Source organism: Mustela lutreola, chromosome 8, assembly GCF_030435805.1.
Source record: "Mustela lutreola isolate mMusLut2 chromosome 8, mMusLut2.pri, whole genome shotgun sequence".
NCBI lineage: Eukaryota > Metazoa > Chordata > Mammalia > Carnivora > Mustelidae > Mustela > Mustela lutreola.
Genome location: NC_081297.1, coordinates 105,334,360 through 105,355,151, shown reverse-complemented (window position 1 = coordinate 105,355,151; position 20,792 = coordinate 105,334,360).

Here is a 20,792-nt window from a genome sequence, read left to right as displayed (position 1 = left end):
AAGAAAAAAGTTAGTTAAAAACCATATAACGAATAATTTATAAATAAATTAATAATTTATAACCACATAATTTAGATTATTTATCTGGGAAAACTAATTCAAGTTTGGAAACCTTTATTCTTCCTTTGAATTTTGCCATGTCTGTTTGTCTTAGAATGAGCAACACATTAATAATCAAAAACAGATTAGTGTTTGGGCAAGTACCCTTCACATCAACTCCTGATTTCCCTTTGCTTCTATAGAAGAGAGGGCTCATTACTTTCATTGGCATAGACTTCTCATTTTGAAAAGTACTTGGATGCCATGTGTCCTATGGTACTGAGTATAGTCCCTGCTAATGTACTTTGTATATTTGATGTGTTGTCGAGTTTATTTGGACCGTCTCGAAGTGTTAGCAGTGAAATTATCTTAGATTGCTCTCTTTCAAACATTGATCTTTCGTCACTGCTGGATCAGATATTTTTATTGCCAAATGACAGGGCTACATGTGTGGACTGTTTTCAGGCAGCAGTATATGGTACAGCAGCAAGGGAAGGAAATAAAGCCCTTAGGTTCTGGTAATGTACCGAATAGCTTACTCTCTTTTCCAAGAAACAATTCCAGAAAAAAATGTTTTCTCTTGAGCTTAAATGAAAAGCAGATACAACAAAGGCTTTAACTGAGAAATAATAGATTCACTGGCACCAGGTACTGAAGGAATTGCACATTATTTAGACTTCTCAAAAAATTGGCTATGCTTGTTAGCTGGGGGTCCAGAAATTCTCTGGAAATTATTGTCTATGTTAACCATAAAACTACTAAACAGTTTATTATTGTCAAATTAACTTAAAATGGATAACCTTGATCTCTGAGTAATTCCCTTTAGGGAATCGCCTGTGGTAAGAATATGTTTTAGAAGTCTATTGTGAAGCGTTTCAATAAATCAATATGATTGAAGAAAATTTGATATTCCTATGGAAATTTCCATTCTTTCATTGCTTTCCTCCCCCCTCCTTATTATTAAGACTAGCGATTCTTATGCTAAAGAATCTTGGGACTAACATTTTCTCAGTTTAAAGTATAGTTTATGAATACTGATGGGAAGAATGTTACTGTGGAAATTCATGTGTTTCTCTTAGTCTGCATTATCTATCTTCTTACTCTTCAAGTTTACCTTTAACTTCTGTCAAGGTAAATTAGTTGTTATCCAATCAACATATAGTCTATATATTTACTGTGAGGGAGATGTAGGCCCTAAATACTTGGTTAACTTAGTTTTCTGATGGGGCCTTATCAAGTTTGTTGTTGAGATTACATAGAGATTCTATAATATGGACCTTAGTTGTAGGTAAACAACCATCCCTGTTTTCACAGGAATGAGGGGTTTCCTGGGACACAGCACAACTCTCCACAGACTGGAACTGGAACAGTTAGTCATCCCAGTGTGTTAATAATATATACATTAAACATTATATGAAGGATAACTAACCCAACAACCCAACATTAATTATGAAGTATATATCCCCAACAGGTCTTCATTTTTCTAGGACTTGCTTTGTCTTTGAACTTATTCTTTGAAATATTACTTACTTAATTACTGATCATTTTAACAAAGAGATCTTTGGGTGTTTCTGATTTTAGATGATATAAGGTATTTATTTTTGCATTTAGATTGACTTTATTATGTTCAAAATATAGAATTTGTTGTAACTTTCCTATACTCTTTCTTAGTTTTAATTTTGTAAGACATAAGAAATTACAGGCCAAGAACTTCATTTAAGAAACATTTCTTAATGGCTTATTTTCTAGCTGCTTATTTTTTATGCTGAGATACTTACTTTTAGAGGTCATTAAGCATATTTCTACTTCTCTATGAATTTGAGCAGAATAATCACAAAGTTCCCCATGTATTGTTTTTGCTGAAAACCAGTCAGTCAAGCTTTACATGTCTGCAAAATAAATATCTTGTCAACACTTCTTACTTCTTTTTATTTTCTTAGAGCTTTGGTTTGTAAAACAAGCCTGGTGTGTGTTGGCTTTCTCGTATAAGACGACTTTGTTCCTTTTCATGAAATGTTGTGATCCAAAGCTCCAAAGAGCTCGAATTATTCAGTATTAGGTATCTTAAGCTTTTTACTAGTGAGACATAACATAAAGGACAAAGAATACCTATTAGATTTCTGAAGAATTTTGAGTTTGAAGGAACAATCTAAGAAAAAGAGTCTCCTTTCCTTTTTTCTTTTTTCTAAGATTTTATCTATTTATTTATTCGGAAGAGAGAACGAGAAAGAGCAGGGAGAGGGAGGTGAGGAGCAGAGGGAGAAGGACAGGCAGACTCCATGCTGAGTGTGGAGCCAGATACGGGACTGTTGATTCTACAACCCTTAGATCATGACCTGAACCAAAACCAAGAGTTGGATGCTTTAACTGACTGAGCCACCCAAGTGCCCCCAAACACTCTTCCTTCTTAAACTTTAATAAGAAGGGCATTCTTTCAGAACTGCAAAGAGTCAATTTCATTTTAGAAGAGTAAAGTGGGTCTTAATATTGGACAAGGTAACCAAAGCACATTTATTCACTCTGGTAGTAACTAATTGTTGCATTGTAGACGTACCTACATGGTGCATTTACTCCTGCTGATGGAACATAGAATGGCAAATGTGTTGAATGCCCATTTCATTTTTGAAGGAAGTGAGAGGAAATAGAAGGTCAGTTTGAGTCCACTGTCTGGGAACTTTTGGAAATGGAAGTTCTAATATTACATGGCAGGAGCTGCCAATAGGTGGCCATATTAAGTGATATAATTTGTTGTACCTGTTTTTCCTTTCCTGGTGTACTTATGGACTATTTTGCCATATTGCACATTTTCAGGGCCTCAGAGCTGTCTGTGGTCTCCTACTCCTTCTCATTCTTTACCTCCTTTTCATTCTTTAACAGTGAACAGATCCTTTTATAAAGAAGGGTAAAGAGTTAAAATGCATGTCATGTGTAATATCAGGTGAATCCTGCTTTCAAGAAGAACCATTTCTTTGTAGGACTTTCATAGTATCTCTATATCTGTATTTAAAAATTATTTAGTTATTATTTGATTATATTCAAATATTTTAGTATTTTTGGTACTTAGTATATTTAGTATTTTTAATATTCATATTATATTTATACATTTTTTCCATTGGGAAAAGACCATTTTAATTATATCACAAATAGCTTTTCATGACATTATATTTATAGATCTTCTAGATATACAGCTATTCCTTCAGTATGAAATATATATATATACACAGATGTATGTATATATATCTTTATATCTATCTATTTATAGGTACTATACCATACTATTTATAGTTACTATACATAGATATCTATGTATAGATACGTAGATAACCTTCTATGAGGGAATAAAGCTGGATACTAACTCTTAGCAGTGTTGCATACTGTCTTTCTGTACTCAAAATAATTCAGTTGTCTATGACCCATACCTGACAGCTGCACAAGAAATGTTGTTTGTTTTTGACTTTTGAAGTCTGAATTTGTTTTTCTCTTTGAATGGTAATCAGAAAATCAAGGAATGTGAATTTTTATCCCTAATGACCATCCTTAAGATTTCACTTCTAGGCACCCCCCCCTTTTTTTAAACGGTTGATGTTCTTCCCTACCATCCTAAACAATGTATAGCGAGGCATCTATACCCTAAGAAATGTAAATCAGACATTCTGTTTATTCAGAATTAGAACATCTTCTGGGTTTCTCCCTACAGTGAATTATGCCTTAACCTTATGTACTAAATTGTTTACTCCCACCTATCAGCAGGTTGGCAAATGGAACTGTGGAGGAACCCTTACATGGTCAATGGTTAGCTGTCCTCTGAACCATCATGAATATACAGTGTGTGGAATTAGGTATATAGTGCCGGAAGAAACTAGATGTCAGGGCTATGCAAACGTAAGATGAGGGTCTAAAAAAGCAATAAGTAAACATTGCCTGTCCTTCTGAAGACATTTTTTTTTTCAGACATACCATTTCAAGGGACAGGGTTAAGGTGAGGGTTAGGATTACAGACTCTAACACTAAAGCAAATGAACCGTCTTTTATTTGTACAGCCCAAGGAAAAGGATTCTGAATCTTTCCCCCTTGTTTTATTCAAATCAATGAACTAGACAGAGCCGTCTAAGAATTCCGGTTGTTCATAATTTCTAGTAGAGAGAAGATCTGAGGAATTGGACATTTGTGAAAGGAAAGCTAGCAAAGGACATGAAAGCAAAGCTTCAGGAAGTGGTCTAGATAGTGAGCTTTGTGATCCAATACGCTCTCAGTCCTTCAGGTCTTCTCAGCTTCTCTTTGAGGCTGTGGAAGAATTTGCTGTACTTCAGTCCTCCCTCCCTCCAGCTTTATATGGGGTATGAATGACAATTAAAAACTACATATATTCAGGTTGAACAACATGGTTTTTTAGAAGGTGTAGAATGTGAAGATTTAATTTATATATACATTGTGAAATGGTTGCCACAATCAAATTAATGAACACACCCATTACCTCCCATAGTCTGTCTTTCTTTCTTTCTTTTTTTCTCTCATGCATGTGGCAAGAATACTTAAGATCTACTCTCCTAACAGATGTTACGTATACCATAATCACCTATGGAATGAGAGAGAATATTTGCAAAACATACATCTGACAAAATATATAAGCCACTCTTACAACTCAATAGCAACAAAACTTCCAAATAAACCAATTAAAAAAATGGTCAAAGGACATGAATAGACATTTTTCCAAAGAAGATACACAAATGGCCTACAGGTATAGGAGAAGGTGGTCAACATCACTAATCATCAGGGAAATGCAAATCAAGCCCACAAGGAGACATCACCTCACACCTGTTAAGACGGCTGTTCTCCAAAAGAGAAGAAATAACGAGGATTGATGAGGATGTGGAGAAATGGAAACCCTGGTACCACTATTGGTGGCAATGTAAATTGCGGCAGCCGCTATGGAGACCAATATGGCAATTCCCCAAAATATTAAAAATAGAAATGCCACTTGATCCAGCATTTCTGGGTATCGATCCAAAAGAAATGAAATTGCTATTCTTTGATCATGCCGAGACCCTGCGCTAAGCTTCCGGGATTTGGCTTTTGCTGTCCTTTCTGCCAGGAATGCTCTTTCCCCAAATCCCAGGCTGGGTTTGTCACTCTCTTCATTCCCGTCTCAGCTCAAATGTCTTCTCAGAGAGGCCTTCCCTCGAAGGTGCCACCGTCTGCTTAATATTTTCACTAGAGCATTAGAGACCCCAGAGACTAGAGTCTGAGTTGGCATATCCGTATTCACAAATATTTGTCTCTGCCACTGAACGTGAGTTCTAGAGGCAGCGGCTTTGTCCAGCTTACCGCCACACACCCCTCCTTGTCCACACCAGGAATGAATGATGGAATTCAGAGTAAAGCCAAAAATGTTGTAGAGCTCTTTGACTATAAGAAGGAGATACTTACTTTTCAAGTTAGAAGCACAAAGAATCTACTTCTGGCTTTAACATATATGAATAAGATCAGGTGAGAAATGCAAATTGTTATAATAGACACCTCATGGGGAGTTGTATCAGAATAAAGGCCCAACTGGGGGAAAAAAATGAATCTTAAACTCCCAAAATCTAAATCAGAAGCATACCCTGGACCTGAGGCTTCCTAGGCAGGCAGTCAACATCGTCATCAGCATCACACGAACATATGCTTATTGAACAGTGAGGTGTACTTCTCTTCTGAGGATACCTACAGGCAACAATGCCTGCAAAAGAAAATGAGCAGGAGAAACTGCCTGAAGATTACGGGGACCTCTTGGCTCCAGCCCTCTTCTCAGTCTCATTTTAGTCTCCCCAAGCATATGGCACTAATCTCTCATTACCTCTTGAAAATACTCCTCCCTCTTGATTTCTATTAAAATACTGAAGTTTCCTATTATTTGTCTCCTGAGCTATTTTATTTATTTATTTAGTCTTTATTTATTCGATAGACAGAAAGCACAAGTAGGCAGAGAGGCAGGCAGAGAGAGAGGAAGGGAAGCAGGCTCCCTGCTGAGCAGAGAGCCTGATGAGGGACTTGATCCCAGGACCTAGAGATCATGACCTGAGCGGAAGGCAGAGGCTTAACTCCCTGAGCACACGCTCCCACCTGAGCTTTTTTAAAAACTAGCTCCTCTTCCTCTGTTTTCCCGGTAAAAATTGATGTTCGCTAGAATTCTACCCTTTGTCCTCTTCTGATTCAGTGTCTACTTAGGGGAGGAGACTCATGGTGCTGCTGCTGATTCCTTAACATAATGCTTGTGACATTTCTTTCTTTCAATTCCCAGGCCCAAATTTCCTGCAGTTACAAGATAATCTTTGTATTGATTTTCCTTTAGGCACCTCAAAATTCGTACGTTTCAAACCCAATCTGTTATATATCATTTTTTTCCCTCCTGCTTTTCTCATTTTAGGTTCTAGTCATCTAAGGAGCTGTCTTCTTGTCCCATATCTTGCCAGCTATCGTCTTGTTATTCTCCTCCTCTCTTTTTTCTGGGTCACTGCTCAGTTAAGACTTTCATCATTTCCTACATCGGGTAGTGCAGTAACTAGCATGTCTTCTCTCCTCATGTCCCTGGTGTCACCAATTCGTTTCCTTCTGTAAACTTTCTCCATTTATTCCCCTAGAAATAATGTCCAGTTTCTTTAGGAAGGCATAGAACTACTCCAAAAATCTGGCCCCAGAATATCTTTCTAGCCTCATTTGTCGCTACACTCTCCATACAGCCAGCCCATTAGAGGATCCGGATCCTTTGAACAGTCCTTGAGCTTATTTCCTCTGTGCCTTTAATTATGCCCTTCTCTTGGTCTGTGTCCCTTTCCTTGATTTTTCACAAAGAAATCCCATTCACTGTTTGAGACCCCACTTAAAAATCTACGGTGAAGCTTCTCTCTTCCTTTGAGAGCCCATTACTCTTTCTCCATTGATTTCATTCTTTCTCCCTTTCTGGACTATAAACCCATGGAGATCAGCTGCCTTACTTGTCTCTCATTATAGCCCTCATTAGCATGTAGTGTAGTGTCTTGACTATAGAAGACACTCAATAAATATTTCTTAAATAACATATGTTGTATGTTTTAGGTTGAGAGTAAAGAGCTCATTCTAAGTGATAGATGATAAACAATGGAAGATTCACCCTTCTTGAGTTTGCAGGATGTTATTTATAAGCTCTTCATGTTTAGCAAGGTGGTTAAGATCTGGACTATGGAATTTAGCAGATACAGGTTAGGGTACTAGTTATGAAGGATAGACAAGTTACTAACTTCATCTAAGCCTCAACTTATTTACATATAAATTGAGCATAATATTCCTTATCTAATGTAAGATGGTTGTGAAGATTGATGAAATATGAATGAAAGTGCTTAGCACAGTATCTTGTGCATAGTAGGTTTTAATTAAAGCTATTTATGTTTGTTGTTATTCCATGCCTCTAAGTAGTCATGTCCAGTCCTAAGATCTCTTCATATTAAATATTAGCTGGAGAGCAAGCTTTCCATGTAACTCCTTTCTGTGTTTGAAAATAGATTAGATACATCTCATGATATAAAGTCCTTGGTTATATAATTCCTCAGTATGCCTATTGTCCCTCTTTTGAAGAAGCAAGACGATAAGTATAAACATTAATTGTGACACAAACAATACTTGTTAATGTTATGAAAACAAAACAAGTGTAACCTGATGTGGATTACAAAGATAACCCACAAAAGTCACAAATGTTGTCCTCTTCACTTTCATTTTGAACAACCATTTGAAGCTAAATTAATTTAGATTGCTGAAATATAATCTTGGCTACAGTTTCTGGCATCTTAAAGCCAAAAGTAAAATCACAGTTTAATTGGCTTCCCTGACTTTGGCAATGGATAGTATGATAGATTTACTTAGGAAATTCTGACATTTTCAAAAGAATCCTGATTTGTTTTTTAGCAGTCTCTTAAAGAAAAAATTTAAACTTGGGAAAGAGCAAGAGAGATAGAGAGGGAGGGAGGGAAGAATGAGAGAAGTATATATTTTGGCTTAGGACAAGTATAATTTTTGGATAAGAATTTGGACTGAGGTGATGTTTGTGAGACGATTTAAGCTTCATGAAAGAAAACTGGCATTATAAGCATAGTGTTATTATCCGCGTATGTGTTTATGTGGCATCTATCAATATGCTGTAAAAAAAATTAGGAAGAGATATTAAATGGATGTTATTGAACAAGAAGGGTAATCAGATGAACATGCTGAGAGCACTGCATCCTGGAGGTTCTAAGGAACTCTCAGTTTTCTAGCCAAGTCCTCCCTTCTGCCCAGGAGTATACCTAAGGTCTGTGAGGGTATTGCTGATTTGGTTTATTTAAAGGTTTCCCACAGGTAAAACCCGTTGGTTGATTTCAGTGTATAATAGTCTTTGCAGCGAAAATTGCTTCCACCTCATGAAAATTCGAGCCCTCTTAGTTATCATCTGTGCATAGCTGCTATTTTTGTACCTCTCTCTTCGGAACACCCCTGTGTTCTTTGTGGACACATTTAACAATTGCTGTTAAAAAGTAATTAGACTTAAAAAAAAAAGTAATTAGACTTATTGTGGTGATCATTTCACAATATACACAAATATTGAATCATTGTGTGGTATACCCAAAACTAATATAATGTGTCCATCATATCTCAATAAAAAGTAACATACACAAATGCAAATATTTAAAAGAGTATGGAGATGCACACATGGGAAAGGAAAGCGTTTCCTTTCCTCATCCTCATCGGACCCTGCAGAGAAAGCTTTTTGGTCTTAAGACCCTTTAGGTTCTTAAAAGTTTTTGAAGAACCCAAAGAGTATTTGCTAACCTCTTAATATTCATTGTATTAGAAACTTAAACTAAGAAAGTTATGAAATATTTGTAGTTCATTTAAAAACAATAATAAACCCATCGCATATTCACATTTAAGAATGCCATTTACCAGCAGATGTGTCCACAGAACCTAGCAGTTGCCTACAACATGGTAATTATTCAGTAATTCTTGACAATAAATATTTGCCCTAAAAGCTTTTATTCTAAGGCCCAAGAAGATAATCAAATACAGATTTGCCCAAGAAGAGTATATTTCAAATGACTGTCAGGCTGGAATATGTCTTCCTTCAACTCATTGCTGTAACTCCTCCAGTCTCTCTCCAGAACCTCATGTTATTCTCCCCCGGTTAAGCGAATAGCAGCCTTCAAAACAATAATATGAACACTGATTGCGAAAAGCTGATATTCTTTCATTCAGCAAATAGGCATCATGTTCCTCAGACATGAGGCATGGTGCTAAACACTGGAGGTACACAAATGAACAAAACCAACACTACTATTTCACTCCTCCTGTCCTAGTGGAATGAAACCAATGAATAAATACCCAAAATGTTAAAAAATAAATTAAAATGCCACTTAATTACAAATGTTGAAAGAGATTTTCCGTGGTAGTGAGAATAGTGGCTTTGTTCTATGTTTTTTGTAACTCTCTTTAATGTCTGGATTAGCACACGACAGGAGGATTCTCATCTCTCATTCTGTGTTCAAACCATTGCACTATTATCCATCATGTAGCTTCTAGAAAACTTCACTGTACAGTGATGACAAAGGGAAACTGAAAAGGGCCAGTAATATTTTGGTGTTATTACGAAAGGAGTTTTGACCTTGTAGCTCCCCCAAAAGTGTGGGTTCATGGGGGTCCTAGGATGTATTTGGAGCATCGCTGCCTCAGACTAAATAATTTGGGGCCATTTCCAGGTTTGTATTTTCTGATGATCACAATGGTAGTGTAAATTATTGTGCTTATACCTCTTGTTTACTTTCTACCTAACTTTCTATATAACTTCTCCCTACTGTGTAGGCTGTTTCCTAACAAATTTTGGACATTCCTCTTTCCTTCTAGCTACCTGAGTGAACACTTTGGTGGGCTTCTGTGTCCTCACCTCCATCTCTTCTTCTACCTTCTCCTTTCAAAACCTGCCAACTCTACCAGCCTTTACACAATCAAGTTTTCCAGTATTTGGATTCTTTGCCATTGCTATAAATAGAGATTCCGTGCTGTAAATGAAGACTTTCCATTTCTGTAAATTGGATTTAAAATGGAAAACAAAATGTGATAACTGTGTAAATATTTCTATGTGTAAAATTCCTTAGAAAAAGAAATAGAATCTTACATCTCTAAATCTATAATGTTTAGAAGACGATGTTCCAACATAAAAGTCAAATAAGTTCTTTTCTCACATGCTTATTGCCCCAAACAATGACATTGCAACATGCTTCTTATTTGGGCCATATATTTCTTGTACAGTTTTTTAAATTCTTCTTTGAGTTTTTAATTACCTCTTGTGGGTTTTTTTTTTTTTCCTCCAGAAAGAACTTGTGAACCTTAAAAAAAATAAAAAACAAAAGATTTTGTTCCTAAGATAATTCCATTTCTTAATTATGCTACGTGCCGGGTGAACCAGTTTGTGTCCTAGGCATGCTGCAGAGACATAATTTTGGGTTCTCTTGGATTTTATTCTTTCTTTTTGTTATTTCCTTTTTAATTTAACTATAGTGCATCTTCAAGTAACTTTTTTTTTTTTTTAACCTAAAGGGAGATAAACACACTGATTATCTGTATGCACAAAAATATCTAGGGACGCCTGAGTGGCTCAGTGGTTTAAAACCTCTGCCTTCGGCTCAGGTCATGATCTCAGGGTCTTGGGATTGAGCCCCGCATCGGGCTCTCTGCTCAGCAGGGAGTCTGCTTCCTCCCCCTCTCTCTGCCTGCCTCTCTGCCTACTTGTGATCTCTGTCAAATAAATAAATAAAATCTTTAAAAAACACATTTATAATTTCTTCACTTGATTGAAAATTTGGCTAGGTGCAGAATTCTGAGTTGAAATAATTTCTTGTGCTATCTATGAAGACATTGTTTCATTAGTTTCCAATATTCAGTGTGGCTGATGAGAAATGTGACACTGGTCAGATTTTTCTTTCTTGTGGATAACTTCTTTGTTCCTGTGAATACTTTCTGGTAGTTTTGTCTTCCATTCTGAAGTTTTGTGAGTATATGCTCAAGTGTGGTTGTGATTTTGTTTATCTTGCTTTAACACTTTAATGTGAAGACTTCTCTTTTCACTTCTGGTAAATATTATTCTGTTTTGGGGTCCCTGGGTGGCTCAGTCAGTCAAGCATCTGCCTTCAGCTCACATCATGATCCGGAGTCCTGGGATGGAGTCTCAAGTGGGGCTCCCTGCTCAGTAGGGAGTCTGCTTCTTCCTCTCCCTCTGCTCCCTGCCTCCCACCATTCTTGCTCACTCTTTTGCTCTGTCTCTTTCATTCCCTTTATCAAATAAATAAAATTTTAAAAATATATTATTCTGTTCTTCTTCTGATTATTGTTATTATTTCCCTTCTCAATTTTATTTTTTTCTGTTTCTGGAGTTTTTAACAAGAAATTGGATATCCCTGATTGAGTCTTTATTTTTTGTCACTTTTCTCTCATATTTTTAAAACTATACCTTTTTTCTTTACTTGTACATTATGTAAACTTTGTCTTCCAACTTTCTATTGAAAATTTATTTTGGGTTTTTGATTGTTATTTTCCAAGAGCTATTTCTCCTTATTCCTTTTTAAGATTTTCTTTATATATTAAGAAAACCTTCCTTAATATGTTTGATGATATTAATTCAAATTTCTCTTGATTGGATCAGAATTATTTTTGTTTCTTCTGGGGTCAGTTCTATGTGTTCAGCTTCACCCTTCTCTTTGATATTGCCAGTCTTCCTCAAATATCTGATGACCTTGGTTTACTATACATATTTGTGAATGAAGAATAAAGTTGATTTATATAGATAAATGTTTTGTTGTTCACCTGACTTTACCAGCCCTTGTCCTGAATGATAATTGACTGTGTTCTGTGTAACGTGGACAGCTTATTGGCTGCTCTATCTCACTCTGGGTTGTATAGCTTGGGACAGGAAGGCAGAATTCTTCCCCTTCCAGCCTCACAGAAGACTTGCCAAAACAATGAAGGCCCTACTATGCAGCTGTAGTCTAATCCCTTACTTGGAAGCCCTAATCCTTCAAGGTAGATAGTTCACTTTCTTCACAACATAATTCCCTGCTTTAGTTTGGGTACATATGACCCTCTTGCACACGAAGGTGTGGGAAAGTCAGCCAATGCAGGTATTCAGCAAAGAGATCTTCAATCAGTTGCCTGGTTTTCTCTCTTTCTTTCTTCTTATTCTCTCTGTCTTTTCTTACTTCTCTCGCTTGGATTGGGATAGGGTGGGGAGAGCTCAGCAATGATGTCTTTTCTTGTGAATCTCCAGGGTTGTATGACCAAAGTTTGTTAGTACACTTTTGGCTCCAGTTAAGTGAGGTGGTCATTAGGTTACCTTTTAGCCTGGTCCAAATGACAGTTCTGGTCAATTCTCATTCTCTAGTTATACATAAAGAAGATAGCTTTGGGTTCTCATGGCACCCAGATGGGAATGTAGGCAAAAACACCTAACTGACCAATTAATTGGTGAAGCATCCTGCTGAGGAATTCTTAAATGGTCTGCATTTTATGTCTCAAACATTATCTAAGGAAACCTGACACACAGATTTTCAACCTTGGCTCAGTTAGAGAGAGTTGTGGAGTCACCTAGAGGCACAGGGAAGGAACAAGTTGACTCAGTGAGTGCACATGTTACATTTTCATAACAACCTTTTAAAATGACCCTCTCAATGATGTACATAAGCCTTTATGAACAAAATACGAATAGTTGCCAAATGATATTTTTAGGAAGCATTTAGTGAGTGCCAGAATGCCTACAGGACACTGAGGGGAGAATAACAAATGCTGCACTTTATTGATGTCAGCAATAGCTTGTAAACCTCAGACATGACTTCACACCCAGAGATTGCTTCACTGCCCAGAATGAAAAGCCATTTTCAAGGGAACTCCTGGCATCACTTTTAAGAGCACGTTGTGCCTGGCCATACCACGAGGCTTTGTGTGAAGGGCAGCAGAGCAACAGCTGGTGAGTACATAAGCCTCTCACTTCTGGAGGTCTGAGTCCATAACTTAGCCTTGCTCTGGCCACAAGAAAACATTTACTTGGTTCATTCTTTCCCTGCTTAGCCTCATTAGAAAACCACCACACCATGTGGCTCGGTTTGTTCCAACTGGCAGTGTCTGTTGAAGAGGAGGCCAGGGGTTGGGTAAGCAGGCCCTGGCGAGGTGTGTTGGCTCTTCTGAGAGGAATTCTGCCTGCCACCTGCCTGGGCTTGAGCTTCCTTCAGACCAAATGCTATTAATTCTTCTCTCTCGTGAACATTACATCCATGTTAAACCTCTGTTTTATCTTAAAACTAATTCATTCGGCGTTTGCTCTTCAGAAGTTGGAATTAATAAAGGTTTAAAACACAAGGTAGATTGGTAAGAACTGACTGATGAGACTATTGACTGGGACAGGGTTCCATATTTGAAAACATTTTGTTTTCATTTCACCAGGGTATTCAAGGACTTTCTCGTGCATTACTGTAATTCCTTTTTGGTGGACTGAAAGTAAGGTGTGGGTGTTTAAGGTTTTCCATCTGAGACTTTAAAAATATTGGGAAAAGTACAAGTGTTTTGCCTTAAGGGAAAATAGGGTTATTGGTTCTATAGGATGGAGAGACAGTGACAAGTCCTGTCCTTTCTGCACCATGAATGCCTTCTTCTTGATCTGAAAACAGTATGAATCTAGCAATGTTTTAGATTTGAGTAGAAAGTTCCTGAGTGGGCTTTTCTGCTACTCCATGACAGAGCCCCTCACAAGTTGAGCAGTTCCTCACTTTCTGACATCTCGTGGCCACCACCAGACACACCCTCCTCTCTTGCCTCTGCCCAGCCTGGCTGCTGCTGTCAGGCAGGAGCATAGCGGCCCTTTCAGTTTTAAAAGGGTCTTCAAACTAGCCTCAAACCTCCAAGTGCTTTATAGAAATTTAAAATCTTTTTCTGAAAATGGTGTAGTAAATTATACATTGTCATGAAGTCAGACCAAAGAGCCAGTGATGAAGAAACCTTTTTAAATTTGGAAAAAATTAATTTCAGCATTTTAAAGTAATACTTCGTGATTGTCCCTTGACAGACAGTTTTTTTTTTTTAAGATTTTATTTTATTTATTTGATTCAGAGAGAAAGAGATAGAGATCACAAGTAGGCAAAGAGGCAGGCAGAGAGAGAGAGGGAAGCAGGCTCCCTGCTGAGTAGAGAGCCCAATGTGAGGCTGGATCTCAAGACCCTGGGATCATGACCTGAGCTGAAGGTAGAGGCTTAACCCACTGAGCCACCCAGGGGCCCTGACAGACAGGTTTTTAAAGTGAGGTGTAAATGACCTGTCATTCACTGTGCTGCTTCAATTCTGCCATTTGGAAGGGAGAGTGAAAATATTTAAGAAGCCAAGATTAAAGAGGAAAAATCCCACACACATTCTAACTTAAAGGATACAGAATCTCTGAGGGCTATATTCTGTGATCTACTAGAAGCAAAGAAGTAAAGATATAAAGTGTGTTTCTACCAGAAATCTAAAAGATGAAAGTGTTCTTGGGGAAGCTTGGTCTCTAAATGGTATTTTCAAATTCTCCTAGCAGAGTAGAGGGGAGCCTGGAGAAGGAGAGCAATCAGAGTTCACCTTAAATCTCACTTCTTTCCTGGCAACTTTTGTCACTAGAGAGTCCCCAGGGATTACCACGTTTCCCTTTTTGAATTTAGAACTCTACCTCACGCTTCTTCAAAAAATATTTATCGAACACCGTCTATCTACCAGCTACTGGTCTAAGTGTTGGGGACAGATACAGTGATAAATGAAGCAGCTATGGTGTCAACTTGCAAGAAGTTATGTGCTAGTGGAAGAGACAGTCTGTGTGTTCTGAGTTTCACCCTACATGACACAGTTTCACAAATGCTCTTAGAAGAGTTGAGATGCTCGGATCTGAGATGAAGGGCAGTTTGTGACTCATAGTAACAGCAGTAATAGCAGGTCCAGAGAGTCAGAGTTTATGGGCAAGTTCTCCAAGCCCCAGTTCCCATACCGTGAATGTGAAGAGAGTGAAATGATACCTGCCTGTGCGGAAGAGGAACGCTCCTGTTCAGGGGTTTAGGAGCCCGAATCCATAATAATGGGCAGCAAGCCCACCTGTGCTTTGTTTTGGGGAGAGACATTATTTTTATTTTGCTGGACAGTTAACATACCTGTCCTTTCCTGCAGAGGGAGACCCTATCTGTCTTTCATGACTGTTCATTATACAAACATCCTTGAGAAAGTGGTCTGGAACAAAGAGCAGCCAGTACCTCATTTGCAAGACATGCAGAAACAGGAGAGATCCATGGGAAATTCTTGCGCAACAGTTCAAAGCAATGACTTGATTTGTCAGAGTAGAGACAGCCCTGCCTACAGGAGTGAGAAGTAATTTTTTTCACATGCTGCCTTCTGGGGCGTATGGATGTGACCACAATACTAAAAAGGGCATTTTTTTCAGGTGGATAGAGGAGGAATAGGGCTGAGCCAAGGAAATCTCTGATGTGAGAATTCAGTTGGCAGTTCCCAGAAACCTTCACGGTCCTATGATAACAAGAAACATTAGTTACACATCTCATGGTTAGAAGTGTTGGGCTGCAGGTGTCAACCAGGCAGGCTACCAGGGTGACCAGACATCCACCCGGGGTAGAGTGGGGAGGGGAGCCACTTGGAGGAGAAATGAGAGCCAGTCATGGAGTAATTGCATTTAAAAAAAAAAAATCCTGTTTTTGAAGTGAATTAGCCTAAATAAGTGTCTCATGTTGGCCAGGATTTATTTTATTTAAGCCTGATACACAGGAATTTAGAAACAGCCATATGGATTTTCTTGAAGGTTGGTAAAAACAAAATGTGTTTCTAAGCTGTCTGCCAAATTTCAGCCTTAGTTAATTTTTATGGATGAGTTTTAAACTCCTAAAAAACAAATGTATAATAGAAGTGCTGACGTAGAAACAGATTTGACTATAAAAACGTGCAGTGGAAGCTGAAATATATATCATAGATTTTTTTTGCAGGAAAAATTTGATAAAGCTGAATTTGATATAATAATAAATTTGAAGCAGTAGCAAGATGTAGTAAAAATAAGAAAATAATTATTGTTGGTGGAAAGAATGTATAAAATGAATTAAAATGTCTCTTAACCAGAAATTCAGGAATTCATGGCATATATTTCTTGAAATGCTTGGTGCATATCTGTCTGGAGTTACTAATTGACCTTAATGCAAACTGTCTTTGAATTTTTGGACCTCCTGTCTGAATTCTTTCTCATTAGTAGTGTTAAATTAGTAGCTGGAAAACCAATTCTCCAGGCTGCCTGGGAGAAAAGCTATTATGCATTTAATTAAAACTTAAAAAAATTTAATACCGATTTTCCAGCATACATATGGCAAGCATTGGCACAGGGAGTGTAGAGAAGGGGGATTAAAATTAAAATTAAAGTTTTACCATGTTCTTTTGTATACATTATTATGTTTGGCCCCATTTAGTCCTAACTATTACACTTTGTATAGAATTGTTATACTTTTTTTTTTTTTTAAGATTTTATTTATTTATTTGACACACACAGAGAGAGAGATCACAAGCAGGAAGAGCAGCAGGCAGAGAGAGAGAGTAGAGGAAGCAGCCTCCCTGCTGAGCAGAGAGCCCGATGTGGGGCTCGATCCCAGGACCCTGAGATCATGACCCGAGCTGAAGGCAGAGGCTTTAATCCACCGAGCCACCCAGGTGCCCCATAGAATTGTTATACTTTTTACAGATGGAGAGTGAAAATCAGTGATTGTCTAGAGCCGAATAGCCAGTGAGAGCACAGAACAATGGATTTTCGAAAAATACCAACTTGGTTCTTCCTGAAACAACATAGTTATGTAAACAGCTTATTTACTTGGTGGGATGGGAATTTCTAGTTTAGATTACCATGATAATGGAACTATCGCCATTAAAAAAATAAGAAAAACATATGGGTAAACAATAGCAGCAATAATGCTCACACACACACACACACAGCTTTCTGTAGCTCAATATTGAATTAGATCAATTTTGCCAATGCTACAGAAATGAAGGAAAAAAGAAAATTAAAGGAAGAAAGGATGCCAGGCAATGCCTCAGATTCTTTTTGGACCTTACCTTCTGGCTTATGGTAACCTCAGAGTAGGATCAGAACTGCTGGAAGATTTAGGATTCAAACAGTGACTTTATTTTAAGAAATTATACATTCTATTTTGTTGTAAAATTACGGGATAAACTTTAGGAATTTGTTCATTTAATAAATGTAGTCTAAGAAAGCAAATGGTTTTAACAAGGAGATCAATTTTAACTATTCAGGAGACAAGTAGATACATTAAAACAAATTTGATTCTAGTCCATACAATTTTGAATTACTTCCCTTTCTAGTTTAAATATAAACAAACTTTAAGGCTGTTCTAGTACTAAATATAATGGCAACTGACATTTTCATGGTGAAGAAAACTTCACCATCAAATGGATATTAAATTTGCAATAACTTAACAAATAAAATTAGAAAACCATTTCTGTATTAACATAATTATGAAGTTTATGATCTTTATGCAAAGAAAGTTGAAATCAAAAGGGATATGATATAACTGCTCTTTTTATGCACAGAGAATAATGACAGTCATAAAACACAAAATAATATGAGACCACGGAGATCCATTCAGCCTGTTTCTATTTCTGATAGTGACCAAGGGATATATTCGCAAAATCCATTCTTTTAAGCAACCACTGTGGTAAACTTTTAAACGGAAGCTTCCACACACTACCACTTCCTTAACCTCTCCCTCCATATACAAATATAGATAGATAAGTTTAAAAGGAATCATTTGCCTTATTCTGAAAACTTGTTATGGGAAAAAGTAGAAGGAAGTTGAAATTTAATGAGGCTTATGGGATTTTTTGTGAAGTTCAAAATACTATTGTGACTATTTGTGTGGTTCCCTACCCCCAAATACACACTCTACCAAATACCCAAGGGCTTAAAATTTCACAATAGATTTATCACTTTGTGCTTTAAGATGTCTTTGGGTCATTGAGAATCTCTCTGGGAGTAATAACACCCAGTATGACACATGGTGAGTGTCCAATAAATGTTTTTAAATGGAAACTTTATTACCTTCTTATGGGGATTAGTTGACATCCAAGTGAGGTTAAATTAGGTTCTCAGTTAAGACAAGAGGAGCAAATAGAGAGTACTTCAGACGCCAGGAGTGAGGAAAAGGAAAATGAAGAAAGAGCACACATAAAACTTTGCTTAGTTTATACCACTGAGGCTTTGTCTTTCCCATAAATAATTTGTCAGAACTTACCTTCTCTTCATTTTATTCTTCCTCATTTACTGATTTTTTTCTTTTCAGATCTTCCTGCTCCTTTCCTTTTCTTTCTCATCTCTCTCCTCCTAAAATGGATTTAAAGTTGTACAAAAACATTAGAATCGTAGGTATCAGGGCACCTGGGTGGCTCAGTGGGTTAAAGCCTCTGCCTTCGGCACAGATCATGATCCTGGGGTCCTGGAATCAAGCCCCGAATCAGGCTCTCTGCTCAGCAGGAAGCCTGCTTCCCCCTCTCTCTCTGCCTGCCTCTCTGCCTACTTGTGATCTCTGTCTGTCAAATAAATAAATAAAATCTTTAAAAAAAAGAATCATAGGTATCATGAAGAATGAGTAATTTGTGCTGATGATAAATTAGAATTATTTCATTAGGTCATGCATCAAGTCAAAATTTTTTCTTCTATATATTTCTCTGTCTTTACTATACTTATCTGCACTGTTATTCAGGATATTTAGGGATGTTAAACACTTTTGAAAATAGTGAAAATAGTGTACATTTTACTTTGTGGAATTCATAAATGAGCAGCAAACTTGTCTTATTATTTTTTAAAATACCAGGAGTTAGCATTAAATAAATCTTTATTGAATGTCAAAGGGTGGTGAGATCACTACTTAATATCTGAAATAAAAATTCAATACTGAATTTGTTTCTTATAATAAGGGGGTTCTATATCAATTGCACATAGTGGCTCTGAAAAGAGTAGATGGTTGATCTTATGTAGGGTTTTTTAACACCAGGGGGTTCAGGGATTGGCAGACTTTGAGAGGCTTAAGTGGGTTACATATCTGTTTCAGCATGGTTATTCAGGTGAGATGGTTGTTGATTGGTTGGCATTCAGAGGCTTGTTTCTTAGAGCAAATCTGTGTCTCATTGGCTGACTTTCAGAAGTGAGGAACCGTGATTGACTGGTTAGCTTGTGAAAGCTAATTGAGGCAAAATTGTCAGTGATCAATTGAGTAAATTTAAGAATGGTTCTAATGGCTACTTGCTACCATGGCTAAAGAACACTCATTCTTTTCCCTAAGATCATGTAAACATTTTTATTTGCACACCCACATTTTGGTCCTTATCCAGACAAAGCTGCAGGAAGATTGCCAAGATACTCACTACTGTTGTTTATTCTCATGAAGGCAAGATTTCATCTTTGCTCAGCATGTTTTCATTTTTTTTTTGTTTTTGTTTTTTTTTGTTCGTTTTTGTATTTTTAAATTTTTAATTTATTTGACAGAGAGAGACAGAGCAAGAGAGGGAATACAAACGTGTAGGAGATGGAGAAGCAGGCTCCCTGCTGAGCAGGGAGCCCAATGTGGGGCTCAATCCCAGGATGTTGGGATCATGACCCGAGCTGAAGGCAGACACCTAACGACTGAGCCACCCAGGCGTCCCCATCCTGTTTCCTCTTTTTTTTTTTTAATTAAATTTTATTTATTTATTTATTTTTTTAAAGATTTTATTTATTTATTTGACAGACAGAGATCACAAGCAGGCAGAGAGGCAGGCAGAGAGAGAGGGGAGGAAGCAGGGTCCCTACGGAGCAGAGAGCCCGATGCGGGGCTCGATCCCAGGACCCTGGGATCATGACCTGAGCCTAAGGCAGAGGCTTTAACCCACTGAGCCACCCAGGCGCCCCCTGTGTCCTCTTTTTGAATCATTTGTTAAATCATCTGTTTGGATAGCGGCTGTACAGAATCATTCAAGACAATAGACAACAAATATTGAATAACTGACACAAACTAGTATAACTGGAAGTGTTATAAAAAGCCCAAAAAGACACCGTGGAACCATGACGTAAGATTTCTTAGAGCTGGTGAGGAAGGCTAACTTCAGAAAATCGGGATACTTTTTCTTTTAGCTTAGATATAGATTGTTCCATTTCAGCTGTAGCATTAATCCAGGTATAACAAGAAGTAGAAACAATGATGTAGCATCCCCCCAGTTGACCAACATAAATAAGTAAATAAATCAATAAAACACACATAATAAATAAGATCCAAGGCTGTTGCATTGAGTTAAGGAATCAAATTGGTTTATTGTGTCCTCCTTGTCTGGGCTTATTCATTACTATGGAAGAGAGGAAACAAATATTTTTGGTGGCTAAACCAAGTTGTCTTGCTGTTGTTGAGTCATTATCAGGAGAGTTATTATTTATTTTCTCTGTTATTATTTGCTATATGTTTATTAAAAAATACAATGGAGACTAAATAGATTTACTAGTCTGATTTAAAACAAAAAGAGAAAAAATACATACTAGATATGATAAAAGAAAATAAATATAGATGATATTGAGATTAATGAAATTTTAAGAATGTTATGTACAACTGTCTGGTTATAAATTAGAACTTCTTTTAATTTGAGCATAGTTGATGCACAATGTTACATTAGTTTCAAGTATACAA